Source organism: Lactuca virosa, chromosome 5, assembly GCF_052849685.1.
Source record: "Lactuca virosa cultivar CGN04683 chromosome 5, Lactuca_virosa_CGN04683_v6, whole genome shotgun sequence".
NCBI classification, from domain to species: domain Eukaryota; kingdom Viridiplantae; phylum Streptophyta; class Magnoliopsida; order Asterales; family Asteraceae; genus Lactuca; species Lactuca virosa.
This window is the reverse complement of record NC_136430.1, coordinates 417,672,244-417,687,278: the sequence shown is the minus strand read 5'-3', so window position 1 is coordinate 417,687,278 and position 15,035 is coordinate 417,672,244.

The following is a 15,035-nucleotide window of genomic DNA, read 5'->3' as shown; positions in this document are numbered from 1 at the left end:
GCCAAATCATAGTCTTACATATAGTTATTGCCAAGGGCCAAATCCCGGTCTTACATACAAGTGCCAGGGGCCAGATTTTGGTCTTTCATACAATTTCCAGGGGCCAGATCCCGTTCTTTCATACACATATCACACAAATAACCTACATACTATAACACAAATAATGGGTCGACGTTGGTGCCTTCTGATGGATTTTGAGCATTCTAAGACTCATATGGTGTACATGCAACCCTAAAAACCTTGGATCTATGTTTTCTCTATTATACATGAAAATATTCAATATTCCAAGGTTTTATCCTAACTAGCATATTATGAAGCAACTATACTACAAAAAGTCTAGTTAGATGACATACCTTTTAATGAAGCTTGAAGTCTTGAACTTTAAGAGCTTAGCCCCAATAGTGTGGAAGCCTCAAGTGGAATCACAAATCACCAAAACACCTTGGAAAACTTGAGAGAATAGCTAGCACTTCTAGAAATCGGCCCACCCTTTGTTCTCATACACTAGTGCCAATTTCAAGTGCCAATGACCTCTTTATATAGTATGGAGGATTAGGGTTTCATCCATGTAAACCCTAATACCCATGACCTTTCATTTCCATAGGATCCATGGGTTAAAAACTCCATGGACTATCCATGCAAGCTTAGCCCAACCTATATGAACTTGGCCCATACTATATATAAGAGTCCATATTTAATTAGTTCCTTTTGATCACTAAATTAATTCTAAATTAATTTTTGATCAATACTAATTAAATAATATGGTTCCATATTAATATATTAGAACTTATAATATATTAATATAAATCATAAACATACTATTCTCAAAAGACTATCCATATAAATTGTTCCGGTGAAGTGCAACCCAAATGGACCATGCCCAATCGGGTCAAGTACATACCAATTATAGTTATGGACTTAGACACTAATGCAACAGTCTCCCACTTGGATAAGTCTAAAACTATTATTGTGTATGACTCTGCAACCCGACTAGCAATCGTAGCTCTTAAAGCCGCTGTCGAACTCTGACCTTAGTCAGTGACTTGTCCATTAGATAAGGGATAATATATTCCTCCATTCTAGATATCATATGGACTGAGACATGGATTATAATCATTCTCTCTGTCCATTTGTTGTTTCCCGATTTTCGATTTATGACGACCGACTAATTGAACAAATCACATCAGTCCAGGCTTGGCTAATCACTTCGGGGTGTCATCACTAAATCATCGAGGGGCCCACAAATATCGCTGTGATCCCTTTAAGGGTAAAAGGAATGGATAAAATTCGAATCAAATGCTTGTTCTACTACTTTTTGAATAATACACAAAGGCACGTTTTATAACATCGAGTTACCAATGTGTTTTCGTACAATCAATATATAACCAACTCATGGGAAACAACTCATATCTCTAGGTTTGAAGAATATAAGATATTATCGTCTCATGATCACTCGTGATAAAATCCATGAAGTGAGTCAAATGAGTGTGGGTTTAATTCAATACTCAGAACTTATGAGCACTCATGAATGTTGTAGCAACTCTTGCTATGTCCAATACCTTGGACATCTACAAACCAGCTTCATGACAATCTTGCCTTAATACCTACTTCCAACGTATTACCGACTGTGGATGGTTTTAATAACTTAGTCATTCAGGAAGAACGACCTAGTTATTCTGGAAGTCAAAACATGCAAAGTGAAACACGAGAATAATCGAATCCAATATGGTCTCAGAACTTATGAATATAAATAGAACACCTTTTATTTATACTGTTTCAAATTATCAACTTTATACTTGAATTAAAACAATAGTTGTCGCATGCTCTAAGCATGTACACTATGTTTCTAAACACTAGTCATGCCATACACCAAGTACGCACACTATGTTTGTCTATGATCTTTACTTTGTGGAATAGATCGATTGAACATAATTCCAATGATTCTCATTTCACAATCCTAAATCCTTACCGCAAATGCAAGAATTCCAAATTCCTGCCAGTTACCGAAATCTTTTAGATTTTAAACTTATATGCACCGATCCTTTGTAATGATTATGCGCCAAGTCACAAAGACTTGTCAACAGACATTACTGAGTATTCCAATGGAGATCAACTCCATGGAAACGAAGTCTCATATTCAAAGTAGATTGCTTTGAACTTCCTTCTTGCATTAAGTTTTCTAATCTTACACAGATTGAATAGTTTCCACACTTGGAGACATTTCTATATTCCCATTTTGACTATCACTTCTGACAAGAGTTGCCTCCTTTCAGAATATGTCAATATGGTTCTCTCCAAAAATTTACACCATACTTCCAACTGTCCATGAGCAACCAATATTTGGTAAACCTTAGATTGTCCTCGACAATTGCTTAATCACTTTAGTCATATTCAGTTCTAGTACCTTTTCCCTCTTAATGCTCTAGGCATTTGGAAAAATTTAGAACAAGTGAATATTATAGCACATGCAATCGACCCTATATCCGAAGCATATGGGACACGATTCATGATGTCTCACATAAAGACATGATACTAGACCAGTCTTTTGCTATAATATTTTTATTTCTATTTGCCATGTTCTCACAATTCAGATTATGAAAAGGGATGCCGTAATCATAATCGAATTTTAGAACGCAAATAATGGACCCATATATACAATTTCCTTATGTTGAGCCATTACAACATAAAATTCATATATATCCTTGACTAAAGATGATTAAAACCTCAATCTAAGCTTTTAGAATTGAAATGAAGTATAATTTCCTCTCCCTTAATTATAGCAAAACAACTTTTCCCAATTGAACTTTTGTTTTTCTATAATTAACATTGCTAACTTGCAACACTTATCATAATTATCATGCTCCCACTAACATCACGATTATTCGCATAACACTTATGCTCCCACTAGGTTTGACATGTACTTAGAAATCAGCTGGACTTCTAGAAATCAATACTTTATTGACTTTCTTACCAAAGTTCAGATTTCTGATACAAGATGCTTTGATAAAACTTTATCAAAATCATACACCTTTCCTTAGATAGCTCATATGTGTGTCTAAACATATTTAGAACTATGAAAAGGGATGCCGTTATCATAGTCTCAATTGTTTAGACCTTTGCCATTTCTCACAAGTCCATGTTAGTGTGCCGGTTAACCACACACGCTCCACTAACGGCTTTGAGAATGCAAATATCACAATTGCTATCTACTTAAAATCTACTTAGTGAAAGCGTTTCCTCACCATCATTTTTCATGAATCAGAGAGAAACCTTATGACACTTAGATTTTATGGTGTATGTGTTCCTTTCCATGTGAATTTGTTAAAACCATAATCACAAGACACGGTTAGTGACAAATTCATATGGACTGAACTTGTGCAGTCTTAACTTCTTTCCACCTGGCAGCACAAGGGCCTGCCATTGCTTCCAAGTTGTTATGCAATCAATTGAGAACTCTCAGAACTCATATGCAAAGCCAACTTTAACTGGAATGGGCACAGAAATAGGAATATGTCAACACGATAGGTTATAAACCTCAAGTCGCGTGCTAGTGATAAACTACAGGTTTTATTCTTGATTAGACTCTTTCAAGATCTTTTAGACTCCCACTGTCCTCTTTTCGTATTAGACTCTCTTACCAAGACCCATTCCTTGACAAACAAATATTCAAGAGATAGTGCAGATTCTTATCAAGACAAACACTTCACACAATTGGCCTAAGTTGGTCTCTGTTTTATCCAAAATATCACAACTTACCAATTTCAAATGTACAAGAGTAGGACACATTTTACTCTTACATTTGACTAGTGTTATAAACCTTCTTTAAGAAGTGTCACTCAAATTACAATCTTGGAGTATGACTCTAAGACTTGTTTTGGAACGAAGTATGTATCAACTTCTTGATTTAACCATTTCAATAATTCATGACTCATCTTCTTAGCCATAGGAATGCACTAATATGTCCCTAGAGGATGAATTGTGATATGGTCTCACACTCATTAAGATGATCATAAAACATGATACTAAAGTACTCTCCCATATTTTCAGATTTGAGAAAATTTTATCTTTCTGCCAAATTTGATTCTTCTTATTCGTTCTGCCATACATCGAAACTTTTCCAATGCCTTAGAATTATACTTAAACTTGTAAGTATAACCATATTTACTAAAATTTAGTAAATCATGACAAATAGTCTTATCGATATTTTGTGGTGGACTTGATCAATGCACAAGAATGTGTACTCGATCCCTTAGTCCTTCACTTGACTCACAAATACATGTGAACAAGGAATTAGTCTTAATTTTCCAAAGATGAAGATTTTCATTCATCATACTATACAACTTGCATGATTCCAAGTTTCGGTCCAATTGAAACTTGGGTGATGAGAATCTTTCCTTATTTGGTAAATTATGACACTACCACAAATGAAAGAATCAAATCCATTTTCAAATGTTGCTATCAATGGAATCATATAAACAACAATTTTTTCACAAATGCCACTGTAAGGATATTTAAAATAAATAAAACCAAAACTTTTCTTTTATTTAAAACTTGCGGAAAAACTTATCCTTACAATGCAAATGCATATGAAAAATATGTTGTTATCTATTCCTAATCAATCTATCACAACTCTTAAGTAGCAGCTCAAAAATTCTGATCACCGAACCATGCGATCGAAATCTATCTTCACGATCAGAATCAACTTACTATTCTTTAAGCTTCCTCTCTTTTCTTTGATTCTTAAAACTTCAACATGTGACCCAGTCACATCATGTAATAAGAATCTCCAAATAGGAACTTAATAGAGTTAGATAGTGGACTTACCTGAAGTAGAGTCAAACTTTTTGACTTGACCAACCTTATGATCTTTGAGGTAAATAGGACAGCTTTGCAACCAATGCCCCTTCCTTTGGCAATATAAGCATATGGACTCTTTGGGAATGGTACACGAGACTGTCTCAGACTTAGCCTTTCTCTTTACCATTTGGTCAACCGAGTTGACTATGGCTGATCCCTTTACATTGGGAAGAGAAAGCTTTTCTGGATTTTCAATGTTACCATTGTCAATGTCCATGGAAGTTTGGGAAGTTGATCTTCTAATCAAATTTGCTTTACCAGTGCTCCAAATCATTGCTGATTCAGCAGCACCTAGCAAATAGATAAGATCATTAAGGGTCATGTCATAGTCTATTTCATAGTAGTCCCAAAGGAAACTCACTGTGTGACTTAGAAAGTGATTGAACAACCAACTTTCTCAAGACTTTGACACCCAACTCTCCCGGCTTGTCAATATGTGACTTAATCTCCAAGATGTGAGCACACATAGACCTTGCTTGCCAATAGGGCTTGAGTGACCTTGAACTATTCAAGAACTTGTGGGTTAGGGAGAATAATAGGTGGAGGTGGAGGAAGTGAAGTATGATTTCCATGAGCCAACCACGAGACATCATCTTTATTAGGAAAGTTTGTTCCTAGGGATTTGGGAAGATCATAGTTTTCTGAACCAGACATCTATAATGGGAGATATTCAAGTTAGTTGATTTAAGTCCTTAATATAACACCCAATATGAAATATTAAGGCTAGGAACCAACACAATACTTTTATAACTTGGAAGAGGGATGCCGTAATCCAAACTATAAAATATTTGAAGGTAGGTGAATGACGATTCACCAATTTCCACAATGAAAAACGAAATAGGAATTAGGTTTTAATTGGTTTGAAACTCCTAGATCTTTTGAGATTCATTGAACTTTTCAATGGCATGTTTCAATATCGATTGTGCCCTCTCAAGTTTTGTAACTGGGATGCCGAGGATCACAAAACAAGGTGTGAATAACCATGCAAATATAGTTGGTACCCTTAATATTTATCACTTAATCGATGTGCCGGTTAACCACACGCGCTCCACCGATCCTATGATAAACATTAAGTTACCATTTGCCTACCTTGTTAAACCCAAGTTAGCATGCCGGTTAACCACACACACTCCACTAACGACTTAAGCAAAGTGCAAAGTGTAATTTCATGGGTTAGCACCAAATTCACATTTTCGTAAAGTAACTAAGATTGGGAATTTATAAAAGGTTTAGTTACTTTATATTTATCATTATAGTTATAATGAAAATTATAGTCCTTGTCCTACCCGTTCGACTAACGACCCTCCACCAGTCAAGGAAGCGGTGGGTGAGAGTGGACACCCATTAAACTGCCATTTTAGTAACCTTATACCCCCCCTTATAGACCGGCTTCGTGAATGAGGCCTACTAACGGTAATACTGACTTTGTTCTATATATATATATATATATATATATATATATATATATTATTAACTTATAATACTATAAATTATAAGGGTTGAATTTTAACTTTTAAAATTCTAAGGTTTGGAATTAAAGTGTGTGTGAGACTTTACAAATTCCAAAACTTGAGGGCAAGTTTTGAACTATTCAAAAACTTTTGGATTTTTATAACTTATGAGTTTAATTAAGGTTTTAAAAACTTTAATGAAGAGACTCTTGAACATCCATAACTTGAGGACAAGTTATGGAGTTCATAAAACAAAAAGACTCTTTAATTTTGTAACCTATGCATTTTAATGGATCTTTAAAAGAAATGACTTTTGGTAATCCATAACTTGAGGACAAATTATGGACTCCATTAAAATACATTTAGATCAAGAATTAACTAATAAACAATTTTTTGCAAATAATTCCTATGATCTACCAAAACTCATAAGTGTATGAACAATTATATCAACAATTTCAAGAATTACATAAACACACATAAAGCTTGAAATTTTGATAACAACTTTGAAATTGGTTTACCATAATCATTACCACATCAAAAATAGGTTTTATAAGTCCAAAACAATTTAAGGTAATGATTCTAGACCAATTCCAACCTTAAAACTCGAAGATATGCTGTCAGGGGGTCCAACTCGTCGAGTGCATGAACCAACTCGCCGAGTTGGATGAATTTAGGCATGGAATCGTCGAGTCCCTTAATGGACTCGGCGAGTCAGCTGACCAGACAGCATACAAACTTCGATTTTCAGCAATTTGCATCAAGTATAAAAGAAAACAAGCCTAGGCTCTGATACCACTGATGAGTTTTGAGCATTCTAACACTCCTATGGTGTACATGCAACCCTAAAAACCTTGGATCTATGTTTTCTCTATTATACATGCAAATATTCAATATTCCAAGGTTTTATCCTAACTAGCATATTATGAAGCAACTATACTACAAAAAGTCTAGTTAGATGACATACCTTTTAATGAAGCTTGAAGTCTTGAACTTTAAGAGCTTAGCCCCAATAGTGTGGAAGCCTCAAGTGGAATCACAAATCACCAAAACACCTTGGAAAACTTGAGAGAATAACTAGCACTTCTAGAAATCGGCCCACCCTTTGTTCTCACACACTAGTGCCAATTTCAAGTGCCAAGGACCTCTTTATATAGTATGGAGGATTAGGGTTTCATCCATATAAACCCTAATACCCATGACCTTTCATTTCCATAGGATCCATGGGTTAAAAACTCCATGGTTTATCCATGCAAGCTTAGCCCAACCTATATGAACTTGGCCCATACTATATATAAGAGTCCATATTTAATTAGTTCCTTATGATCACTAAATTAATTTTAAATTAATTCTTGATCAATACTAATTAAATAATATGGTTCCATATTAATATATTAGAACTTATAATATATTAATATAAATCATAAACATACTATTCTCAAAAGACTATCCATATAAATTGTTCCGGTGAAGTGCAACCCAAATGGACCATGACCAATCGGGTCAAGTACATACCAATTATAGTTATGGACTTAGACACTAATCCAACACCTTCGACCCATTGATATAGTGAGAAACTCACCTTACTCTGCCGAAAGCACTAACTGCTCGGCTACCGGTCCAAAAGATCTCACACTGAACATACACAAATTACTCTAATAAAAAAATGTTAAAAGAACATATCCATGGGCCTAGATTCCATTCAAACTCCTAAGGGTAGGGCCCATTTACCACACCCATAATGGGCCTAACCAATCTTAACCCATACCACCATAATGGGCCCCAAGATCCATAAGGCCCAACTTGAGTCAATTAAGGCCCACAAACAAAAATTTGAAGCCTATCTATCCTAAAGAGGCCAAAGACCAAACCACTAGCTAAAGCCCAAATGTCCAAGACCCATCTAAATTCCAAAAGCCCACCGAAGGGGGTACGCTCGGCGTATGCTATGTACGCTTGGCGTACGGGTCCGCAAGCCAGTACGCGTCGCGTACACATTGGTACGCCCGACGTACTAAGTTGTTCACCACCCTAAGCCATTATGTGCTTATTCCTTACAACCACACGTTCATTTTCCAAAAATCTCGACCAAAAAGCGATTCTAAAACATAAAGTTGGCAACTTTATGCCCTAGCATGTCTTGATGGAGCCCAACATCTACTCTTGTCCAACAAGTCTCTCATTAAGGACCTACTTTCATGCATGGTCTCATATCTATTACCAAGGTGACAATTTTATGCATCTAACACCTCTAAGGGACTGAGATCTAACTCCTCAAACTTCCGGAGTTGCCCAAACTCACAAAAGAACTCATGGGACCAAGGATTAGCTCATAACAAGCCCTAAACGTAAATAACCAAATGGAGTCACCAAGGTATGAGCTTTTTACCTTCTCGACCAAAAAGGGATTCTAAGACATAAAGTTGGAAACTTTATGCCCTAACATGTCTTGATGGAGCCCAACATCTACTCTTGTCCAACAAGTCTCTCATTAAGGACCTACTTTCATGCATGGGCTCATATCTATTACCAAGGTGACATTTTTATGCATCTAACACCTCTAAGGGACTGAGATCTAACACCTCAAACTTCTGGAGTTGCCCAAACTCAAAAGGATTAGCTCATAACAAGCTCTAAACTTTAATAACCAAAAGGAGTCACCAAGGTATGAGCTTTTTTCCTTCAAAGCTTCCTAAGATGATGTAGATTCAGGATCTTGAAGCTCAACCACGAAAAAAGCTTGATCACCAAGTTCTTCTTCTTGCAATCACACCAAAAAGGCCACTAAAGTTACTTCCAAGCTCAAAGATCACTCTCAAAGGCAAACTAGGGTTTTAGGGACGTAAATAGCAGTGGAGTCTGATAAGGGTGAAGGTCCAAAGGTCATAAGGGTGCTTAAATAGGGCTCATGCCCTAAAATTAGGGTTTTAACTTTGGTTGCGTACGCCCCACATACATGGCTCAGATTCCCAATCCAAGGTGTGCTTGTACGCCAAGCGTACCAAGACGTACGCCCAACATACGAGGGGACCCCTTTTGAAAATAAATTTTGTTTCAAGGACTAAAAAGGAAAATACCTGGATTCGAGTGTTACAATCACTCTGATTTGATTATGGTTTGAAACAAATGGTTGTTAACTTATTTGAGAATGAAATTGATATGATTTTCTTTAAATTAAAAATGAAAAATTTGGGTTGAAATTTGGGAGGTTGCAAGTTGGTATCAGAGCCTTGGTTTGAGGGATTTGGGCTAGCATTGGGTGTTTCTGAACTCAAACTGAGGACTGAGAGGTTTTTTATAAAAAAAAATTCTAAATATTTTTATAAGGAGAAATAAGATGTGATGCATGCAATTAGCCGAAGCTCAAGTAAGTTATTCCCAAAATATCCTTACATACTTGTTATGATAATTATGTTATAATTTGAATTTCATTCTAGAAATTAGGCTAAGGATCTGCTCAAGATTGCATGATCATTTTGCATGTTTTGAAGATATGCCTTCTTATGCTTGTTATATGTCTGCTATGTGCTTGTTAGGGTTTATGCTAATATTGATAGAAGGTCGAGTAAATGCTTTAGAGTTGTACATGATTAGGACTAAATAGCCTTAGAATTCATGGTTCAGCCTTATTGCATGTTCTTGTATGATAAAGGCCTTATGGTATAGACATCTATTCGAACGTCTATCTTATCTTTGATTATGCATGAATTGCATTCATGAGACAATTTTTTGACGTTAGCACATACCTTTTCAGCATGCGAGCATAGATGGGGGAAATCCTAGGAATGCCTAGGAAGTATCTTAGTGTATGTATACACATGTATGGTAGAATGCATGGTGGTGGCTATAGGAAAGCAACTTAGGAACTTTGGGATGATTCCTGGAGCATGTATATATAGGTGTAGAAGGTAGTATGGGCCCATACTACCGAAAGCACAAGATCTGTACCTGAATCGAGAAGGGTCACAAGGATTCTGAGGAGCTGGTAGTTGAGGGATATTGTGGGTTAGCACTATATGCCTGTTTTAAACTTTTTGTTGTATTTTTCAGAATGGTGATGACTTGTCAAAGAGGTGGTTCTGGATCGTGTGATGCTGAGTTGCATGACTTGATCGATGTAGAGGTTTCAAGAGTCATTTTGGAGGATCTTCCTAGTATGTTCGGCACGATCAAGGATGAGTTAGTGGTGATGATGGATGAGCCGTTTTTGACCATTTAGGCTGACTTGGAGGCCCTTCGGCCTAGTAATTACGAGGTCACTTTCCGTGAGTTCCATGCTTGCGGGGCTCCCATCTTTACAGGGAAGAAGGAGCTCATCGTGAATATGCGATGGATTACCGATGTTGAGAGAGCTTTTCTGACTAGATTTTGTTCGGATAGGGCAAATGCCAGATTTGTTACATATCTTCTGCGTGAAGGAGCTAGAGATTGGTGGGGAGAGGTAGTCCAAGATCGTATACCGGAGGCTATTGAGACTATGACTTAGGAGGATTTTGTCACTAGGTTCAGGGTAGAGTACGTGCCTACGATTAAGGTGAAACTGTTGGCTTGGGATTTCTAGGATTTTGACGTAAAACTGAACACAAAACCAATTTATCAGTTTTTAGAAAACTAATACAAACCCAACCCAAACATGATGGGTCCAGTTTCTTGGTTTTCAGGTTTTCTCTGGCTCGGTTTCGGGTTTATCAATTTTAAACCTGAAAATCTTAAACTTCACAACCCAGTCACCCTTTAACGAAGAGTTAGGCTGGGACTAACTAATTCTCAAGTGTATGAATATTCTTATATAGAAGGTTGGAGTCGGCATATATTTATACTACCACCGATATGGGACAACTCTAACTATATAATGAAAAGGAAGGGGGAAGATACAATATAAGATTTGAGATGGGAGAAGGTTTCATCCCACATCCTACCAACGATGTGGGATGAATACTACAACATAGAATAATTTAACGCATGGAACAAAATCGCTGCTTATAAGAATTGAACACGGGACCTCAAGGTCATTTGGTGACGCATTGAACCAATTGAGCTGCATGCTGTTTGTGATTTAGCTATACAAAATACTTATATATCTATGTAGTTTGTTTAGAAACAATATATTTTTAATAAATTTGGTTTGGTTCGGTTTTTATCAATTTTTTCGTATTCAAAAACCAAAACCGAACCCATTATTTCGGATTTTAAAAATTCAAACCCACACCATCGATTTCTACTCCAATTTCGGTTTTTCGGTTTCAACTTTGTCGTTTTTTTTCCAGTTTTGCTCACCTCTACTTACGTTGCATGATGGGTTTTGAGAGTCACCGTGACTTGAGTAATTGGAGAAAGGTGAAGTTAACTAGTTCTTATTGCATTATGTATCCCATACTATATGAGAAACATACTCCTTATGGAAGCACAATGCTTCGAGATAGACTTTGCAAACTCATTCCATAGAAAACGTGTATAATGATCACATGTTTATCCAAAAATTTAGGAATGCATGTAGCCTTTAGGAGGTGTTGGCCTCGACAACAGTTTAAGCAAGTAGCTTATTCGGAAATAGCTAAATCATTGGTCCCTTAGAATCTGAGGGGCTTAACTGAGAATGGTAGTTTGGGTTGGATTAGTTTCATGTGTATTGTATCTTTAATTATAATCCTATCTACTCTTGAACTTTAAAGTTACTTTCACAAAATGATTTGAGAAATGAAAAATGTTTCTATAAAAGCATTATGATGTTAGGAAATGGTTATAGAAAATGTATGTTTGTTTTGGAAAAGATTTTTCAAATGATTTTGGGAATCTAGACTTAGAATTTGGGTTATTGCCATTACCCAATTTCATTTCATAGTCGGATTATAATATTACTCACTAGGCTCCGTAAGGCTAACATATTATTTTAACATGTATTTACAGATGAAGTTGGAGACCTGATAAGTATGGTTCAACTTATACTATTGTGATGATATTAAATGTAACACTCTCGCACTTTTTACGAAAAAGATGTGTTTTATGTTTTTGGACCAAATTTCACATCAATATTTTAAATTTTCAAAATGATTTTAAAAGATAAACTCTTTTCTACTATCCCGTATAAGAGACGTTACAGTCTGCACATGATTTACACATTGCATAATTAAAACATATTCCCTATTTTATTACATATTACATAAAGGATTGCTATATTACATGTATGTTAATAGGGACTTGTTCTTGGACTAATATTGAGAGTTATTTACTTCCAATATCTTTACATAATGTATTCTTGTAACGTCCCAAATTTCAAACCAAAATTTTTCATTTTAGTTTAAAGGAAATCATTCCAAATTCATTCTCAAGATAAATAAATAACTACTTGTTCCAGACCATAATTAAATCAGAGTAATAAATATAATAAAATCAAATGTGCAGAAGTCTCTAAAATATATCAGCGAATGCAATGCAATCAATCCGCGCCCTTCCCTTTGCTGCCAGAACAACCTGAAACATTTTAAACATTTTAAATTTTAAACAGTAAGCACAATGCTTAGTGAGGTCCCCAAAAACACCACATACTCATGTGAGTGGCATGATACCATTATAGTCTTATGCTCACTTCCGTTGCTACAATACCATTGCAATCCTCCCTGCTATGGTCTCACCATAGTCTTTCATACAGGTGCTATGGTACCACCATAGTCTACCATAGTTTTTCATACATGTGCTATGGCACCACCATAGTCTTTCATAAAGGTGGAGCTGTTTTATTTTTAGTTTTCTTATTTTAAAATAATTTAAAAGTGAAAAGAAAGAAAAATAAATAAGAGCATATTAGTGATCATTTCATATAAACCATGAAAATTCCTTATGGCATATAACAAACTTAGGGACTTAATTATGGTCAAAAATAGGGTTTATGACATAAGTGGGTAATAAAATAGTATTTAAAAAAATCTAAAAATAACATTAATGTAACACTTGGATTTGTAAGTTTCATGTTTAATCCTTCATATTAAAAAGCATGGCATTTTGGTCCCTTTGGTTAGTACACGGGGCGTACCATTGTGTACGCTTGGCGTAGTAGCTAAGGTTGGTCGCGGATCTCATCTACGTACGTTGGGCGTACGTGAGTCGATATGAAACCCTAATTTTAGGGTGTTGCACCCTATTTAAACCTTGTGATAGTCTCACTAGGTCATATTTAGACAACCTCCATCCCCTCTTCTCCAGAAAATCGAACCCTAAGTGAGATCTTGAGAGTTTGTCCCTTAAAGTGTGATTGTAGGTGCTTTGTGAAGGAGAAGAAGAAGTGAACCATTTGGAGTGGTTCTTGGAGCTTGAAGATTTGATATTTGTTCTTCATTTACTTTCCTTGTGAGGTAAAAAGCTTCCATCTGGCTAATCCATGATGCTAGATCTACTTTGGTACCATTTTGTGCTTTTTGAGTCCATGGTTTGGTTGTTGAGCCTCTTGATTCACTCTAGAAGTGATTGATGGTAGATATAGGGTCCTTTAGGTCCCTTTTGTCCATAAAAATGCAAGCTTTAGGGTATTTATGGTCTCATGCATGCGTTAAATCATTTGTTAAGCTCTTTTGAGCTCTAAAAGTCTCATTAAGCCATGCATGCACGTAAAGTTGGCAACTTTACATGATAAACAACCTTAACGAAGTCATATCTAAGTGTTGGAGTGAAGTCTTAACCGTTTAAGAGCTGAATGAGAAAGTTGGCCAAGTTGGTGGAGTACGCTGGACGTACAAGCCCTAAAGCGAGTACGCTAGGCGTACGAGCTGAGTACACCCTGCGTACTCAACAGTGGGCTTCAAATATATGGGCTTCTCGGTATTGGACCACATTGAACTTTTGTTGTTTTGGGCCTTGTTCGGCCATCAGAATTCTCTTGTTGGGCTATTGATATTTTATATTGGACTCTTTTGGTTGAAGGCCCATGAAAGGGGTTTGGGCCCAATTTGGAAAATTGGGCCATATTTGGGTTTTGGGTAATTATTTTGGAATTTGGGCCTTTGGACAATTGGATTGGGCCTTAGCCTTGGGCCAAGTTAAGGAAAGGGTAAAAAGGTCTTTTAGCATAGTTTGAACTCTTAGTGTGAGTCGGGATCCAATTATTAATTGGGTATTATTTAGTGATTGATAGCGCGGGGATTTAAGCGGGCCAACAGCCAGAGATTTTTTTGTGAGATTCTGCAGTGCGAGGTGAGTTTGCTCACCATGTTTAGCGGGTCTAAGGCACCAATGCCAACCCATGATCAGTTATGCTAGGATACTAGATGTTTGTGTGAGTCTTGTATGTGTATATGCTTATATGACTTGTATGTTGGGCGGTGCCTATTATGCGAGTTTGGGCGGGGCCCGTTATACTCATTGGGCGAGGCCCGTTACACTCATTGGGCGAGGCCCATTATGTGTTTATTTATGTATGGTATGTAATATTTTGGGGAACTCACTAAGCTTTGTGAAACATCCCGAAAATACGGTCCAAAAATTTCATTTTTCAGTCATTATAAAAATCATAAACCATCCAGTAACATAAGTAAAATCGTGGGTCATGTATCATAATATATCATAAAATCTATCTCATATATATATAAAACTCATAACAAAATATCAGAGTGAAACTCCCAGGCTGAAGACTGTGGTGTGTGCCATGCGATCACCCCGAGCTCTTCCCTTTGGTAGCTGAAGTACCTGAAACCAAAACTGAAAACCGTAAGCACGAAGCTTAGTGAGCTCCCCCAAACT